This window comes from Limanda limanda, chromosome 15, assembly GCF_963576545.1.
Source record: "Limanda limanda chromosome 15, fLimLim1.1, whole genome shotgun sequence".
In the NCBI taxonomy this organism is placed as follows: Eukaryota; Metazoa; Chordata; class Actinopteri; order Pleuronectiformes; family Pleuronectidae; genus Limanda; species Limanda limanda.
This window is the reverse complement of record NC_083650.1, coordinates 21,488,247-21,494,697: the sequence shown is the minus strand read 5'-3', so window position 1 is coordinate 21,494,697 and position 6,451 is coordinate 21,488,247.

Below are 6,451 nucleotides of genomic sequence, written 5' to 3'. Positions count from 1 at the left end.
TCCGACAAGTCGTGTTTCTACAGTATCCCAGAATGGACAAGCCAAACAGTGACTCTAGAGAGTTCCTTTGCACTTTTTGTAAGCCCACTACCTGAAGGCTATCATGGGTTCTCCTACCCCTCCCCTCAAAACTAAGGTGAGGGGAGAGGTACCCATTTGGTTGCAATCTGATACCTCACCACTAGGTGTCATAAAATCCTACATACTGAAACTTTAAGTTTTGTTCGTGTCACAATAAACACAACGTGAGTTGAAGTGCAATGAGAAGACACCTACCAAAGGTGTGTGATTTAAATGTGTACTGAAGCTTCTGCTCCATGGAAGAGACAAAAACATCATCTTTATATGATGTCATGAGCATAGAGTAAAAGTCCTCCCCTTAATAAGAAACAATGGTTCTACAGCATGACTGGATACTTAGCACCACCACCTGTGCTTAACTCAGTAATGGATAGGAATATAACACGTTTGGAGGGAATTTGTATTTATAAAGTTTCATGAGATTATCCGAAGTGTTTCTTTTGGCAGACAGACATGTTTATGTGTTGAGTTTATACTGTGTAGTATTATGAATGAAAGAATATCAGTGTCTCTGAAACTGTTTCCCTTGTGATGATCATCAGATTGAAGTCACACAACAATGAGAATACGGAGACATCAAACATTTTTTTTTATGATACAGTATATTTCACTGCTGAGTCATCATCATTTTGTGGGACATCTGCTGAAGACCACAGCTTCCCATGGCAGACCTGTGTGACTGCTCCTCTGTCCCTTATAACAAAAGCTTGCACAGTAACTCAGGTCCCGCTCTATTGATCAGCAAAACACAGCATCCCTCAAGTAGAGGAGAACAAAACAAGCCAATATAGCTTCCAAATGCTTTACTGCCCTCTAGAAAACATCAATGTATATTAGTTTACATAGATGGCAGCTAAAAAAAAGCAAAGAGAGAGGGAAAAAAATGTGTCTGCCGTTAAGCTGCTAGTCAACGGAGCCAGATTTACCATTTCTATTTCTACATTTTCCCTCTGCAAATCAATGGGGGGGTGGGGGGGGGGGGGGGGGGGGGGTGTTCATTTTCTCCAACATCAATACTGTGGAGCCCGGTGCAGTCCGCCGTAGCCTCCAACTGCCTTTCATCCCGGCCACACTGGAGCTGCTGGATGTGAGTGTTTGACGCTCGAGGTAGTGGCTGCCATCCCCAGCACAGGATCAGCTCAGGCTCACCTTTCCACGCTGTAACCTTACCCCCCCCCGCCCGCATGGAAGAAGAGATGGAGGCAGGGAGGGAGTTTAAAAAAAGAAAAAAAACAACATTTGATGACCTCTCATGAGTGGTTCGGGGCACTGTCTACCTCCTTTGTAGTCTGTTGGTGAAGCTTTCCAGGACCTCTTTCCACTTCTTGCTCAGCGGCAGGATGTTAAATGTTGCCCGGCGAGCACATGTCCTGCCCTCACGTCTCACTGATGGAGGTGTTTTTTTTTGTTTGCGCTGGGAGAAAGTCTTTTTAAACACCCTCGGAGGTGCAAGGGACCCCTCTTCTCCAGCATTTCCTCTAACCTCGGCCCAAACCTTAAAGCAGCACAGGGAGGAGAAGTTGAAGAAAACTGGCAAACTGGCCTGAATTGCAGCGCTCAGGGGCAGCCCCAACCTCCAGCTCAGTAGCCTGCCCTCACCTCCTGCAGCAGGGGGGGGGGGGGCGAAGGGTAGAGGTGGAGGTGGTCGAGGCGGTCGTTAAAGAGGTCTGCAGAGCGGAGGGAGGGAGCACTTGGCACACAAGTTTGAGATTCTGGTCCAAGGTGCTCACAGGAAATCATGCCTCAGGACAGGAGCTGTGTTCACGTGACCTCTGTTTGATGCTTGCCTTCCTTGTCTTTTTTTTTTATTTTATTTTTTTTCTATAGTTTCATTCTTTCACAAAAAGAGGGCACATGTGTGAAGCCTCTGAAATCAATGCGTTTAATAACTTTGAAGTCTCTTTTTGTTTTTTTGCTGAAGGTATGAAAAACTTCAAGCCTCTAAAATAAATCTTTTGTCTGTGATAGGTGTGATGGACACAACATCGAGAGCACCTTGATAATCTATTACCTTTGACACACTTTCTTCCAGGCACATATATTTTTATTTGAAGATTATTTTTGTAATATTGATATTTTATTCTTCTGAAGTTTTTTTTTTGTTCTCTTTATAAAGTGATTAAAAAATCAAGTGAATAACAAGTTTTTCTACAAACTTTTTCATTAATTTTCTAAAACCCTGTGCAAGAATCAGACAAAGCAGCATAAAGCAGGTTGCTGATGTCAAATTTATAAAAAAAATGACTGATTACAGAAACCTATTGAAATCATTTAGTTGTATTTGAAACAGTTTTTTTTGTAAATCCAAGTTCACATAGATGTGCACACTTACCTTGGGGAGATGGTTTGAATATAAGTGAGAGATTGTGCATTTTAACAGCACTGACAAGACACAAGGTCATGAATCCTTGTTCATTAGATAAAGCAGACAAGACAAAAGACACAGTGAAACTTCAGAGCGACTTTAAAATCAAAAGGAAAATGATATATTTGATTTTCTACATTTGAAAAACGAGATACATTAAAATGATATTAACTACAAATATTAAACATTATTTACATTCCCACCCCCCCCCCCCAGTGGAATCCCCCACAATCCTCCGTGCCTATGAGCAACATATTGCTGAGATGCCGACCCTGCCCCCTTTCTAATGAGGCCTAAGTGAAGTGTTGTTGTTGTCTGTGAGCCCCCTGCCCTCGCCTGCAGTTACCTGCTCCACGCCACAGTCTGCCATGTTGTGTCTGCCTCCACAATCATATTTTGCCGACCCTCCCCCCTCCATCCCCCCTTGTCCGAAACCACCCCCCACAAACATGCAAATTTAAGCATGCACCCACCTACACACCTCTAGACAAAACATATGTCCCCTCTTGGCTATGGTGTCCGGGTTCACTCACACACACACACACATCTGAGGCAACATGGATGTTCAGAGACTTAACTAATCACATCACTTGAAACGAGTGTTCGATTTTCCACTACAAAAACTAAACCTGACATAGAACACTCCTGCACGGTCTGAAACTGACTAATTTTATGATGCATGACAACATGGGGGCAACATTAGCATGGACAAGACAAAAAAAAAAACGCATATGAAAGAAATATTTAAATTTCTGCACCCTCTTGACACCCACTGTCAAAACCTGACCTTTTTTTGTTGTTGTTATTTTTACTCTACGCATGTGTTGTTTCAACATCGCACACATATGAGGCAGAGGTTACATCACGGAATAGATGAGAGTGTCTCTTTTAAGGATTTCCTGACGGAAACACATTTTTCAAAATAACACTTTTGCTGGAAAATGTTACCCAGAAAAACTGGCATGTAAATTGTGTGCATCTATATTAAATGCTCACATATTCAGTCATTGTATGTCTCTCTTACAAACACACACACACACACACACACACACACACACACACCAGAATCCACTTATTCACTCACCTACCTCATTTGCGATTTCACCATTACAGACATTATGTGTCTGTGTGTGTGTGAGAGAGAGAGAGAGAGAGAGAGAGAGAGAGAGAGAGAGAGAGAGAGAGAGAGAGAGAGAGAGAGAGAGAGAGAGAGAGAGAGAGAGAGAGAGAGAGAGAGAGAGAGAGAGAGAGAGAGAGAGAGCATTTGCAACAGAGGCTAAATCTGACAAATGTATGTGGCTCCAACTCGCAGAGCAAAGACCCAACATTTATGTAAAACAGCAGCAACTCCCGTTGCGTTTTTTTAAAGGATCGGCTTTGACTAAGGGAGCACATCCCCATCAAATATTCTATTCCATTTTGCACATTCAGGCATCATGAAAAAAAAAAATCAGACCAATGTACCTGGAGCTGTAATCTATGGGGACAGCGGTGAGACAGGTTATACATGTAGGAGGATTAGTTGGATAGGGAGAAAAGGAGGACAGATGAAGCGAAGCTCTGTGGCTCTGAAAACACAGGACCAAAACATATTAAGTCTCAAGTTTAGCCTCTCAATCTCCAAATTATATAAAAGTATTTCATGTTTGCTTTGGCTCCAGTTTTACAGAATTGTTTTAATGTGAAAAACCTCAAAAAGTGGACATAAATAATTGGACGGTAAACAAAAAAGATTCAACATAAAATGACAAATTGTTGCTCCAAATCTTTATTCAAAATAAATAAAATACTTGGGCATCCCCCCCAAAAGATGTCATTAAAAGACTTTGACTGTGAGACCTGAGAAAGGAACTTGACAGGTTTTAATTTAAGAGTTTAGAAGCCAAAAAGGTTGAGAACCGCTGATGTATGGAATTAAAAATGACAACAAAGAAGTGATGCCACCAGATTTTCAGAACATTGTCTTTGTACATCACTGTATTTTAAATAAAATAGTTATGATGATGAGAAAGAAATGCAACGTAAATCAGAATTAAGTGGTTTTATTTCATTGTTTTATGAACAATCTATAGCCTTACCAGTGTGTACAACACTTATTTCTAGTGTCTTATATGAATGAATGAAAAAAGACTGAAAAAGAATGTGCTTGTAAACACGTCTTGGGAACACGATTACAGAATAATTTGTAATCATCACGATGTTTTTTATAACTTTCAACTGTTTCTAATGTGTGAATAAAAAGTAAACTGATGTTATGACAGTCACAACTTGTAATTTTGTCGTGTAGGAATTATTATTCTATAAAGTAAACTCCAAATGAAGAAAAATATGACTATGTTGTTTAATACTATTCACTATAAACACCCTTTAGCAGCACATCAATTAATCTCAAATTGTTCGTAATACATTGTTGTTGTTTTTCTAAATAATATTTTTTAATTCATCAAAGCAAACTATGATTGATAACTATAGATTTTGAATTATAAGAAATGTTCACACACTTTTCATATTTTTAGACAAATTAAAATGCATGATTTAAATGCGTGGGAATAGAGAAACGCAAAAGAAAAGGACTCAACATAAATCATCTACATACATATTTACATATGTAAGATTGGATTAATTGAAAAAACACACTGAGTGGTCTGTATACATATAGAACAAATATAATATAAGTATGATCATTAAGTATGGAAAACAAAATCAATCCTAAGATAATTATTTTTTAATTAGGAGCTGGTGTTTTCATTTTAATTATCTTGGCAGCCTCCTGCATGTCGCTGTCCGTCAAAGCACTGGAAGACGCGGCCAACTTTTTGATTTATTTGATTTGATTTAGTTTAGAGGTAAATGAAGCTCAGTCCTCCTGCATGTGAAGCCCAGACACAAAGGAGGTAAATGAAGACACAAGTGGGGGAGTTTGAAAAAAAGTAGAGGTTAACAACAAGTCAAGCGACCACTTCCCTGTATTTCCCTCAATGCTATTCAAAGCGACACAAACGTCTGCTTCGGGAACCTATTGGATTCCTGTTGATAGCCGATGAGATAAATATGCTAAAGCATTTGTCTGGGAGACGGAGAAGGTGAGAGAAAACAAGGAGAAGGTGAGGGAGAAAGAAGGAGGTGCAACAAGCACGCACATAATCAGAAGTTGCTGGTAATGTGCAGGCATTCACCCATTGGACGAACATCTTTCACTTTATTAGCATGACAAAGAACACAATCATTTTGGATATGCCTGAATGCCGTTTTCATTAACTTCCCAATGATTTATTAACAAAAGTGTCAAGAATGCTGTGAAAGCTTCAGGCCTCGGCAGAAACCAAAAAAAAAAGGGGGAAAAGAAAAAATAAGAAAGTGAACAAGAAATCATAAAGCAAAGCAAATAAAGAAATGCCATCTTCAGAAATGAGTAATGAGAGAGCAAAATAAAAGCAAACAAAGACAGAGAGGTGGGTAACAAGGGGAATAAAGCAACGGGTTAAAAGGTAGATGGGTGTATAACAGCAGATCCATTCTAATTGTAAAGTATATCCAGTTGATTATGACATTCATTAGGTTTTAACACAGCTCATTCAAACTGAGACTCCCAGCTGGGAAACATTCTCCAGTCGGCTAATAGGGAATTCCATCAGCCATAAAAAGAAATTGAGGCTCATAATTTATATGCTGCTTCACAGACTCTGCTCACACTGAAATACTTTACAAAAAAAGAACATCGGGGATGTGTGTAAAGCCACTGACCTTTACCCTCTTTGACGCTGTGGACCAGATAATTTAATACTCATGAGATCTTCAGTCTTAGTACATATTTTTTTCTGTCATGACCTGAGCTTGTTCCCTCTGTTCCTTTCTCGGGCCCTGTTCAGACCTGGTATTAACATCCGTCCTGACAGATCTGATCACAAGTAGACGACTCTAAGTTCGTCTGTTCACATTAAAAATCATCCTGCATGTGTCTCCTGTCACCACTTGTGATCAGATCTCACTCTGTCACTCTGTGTC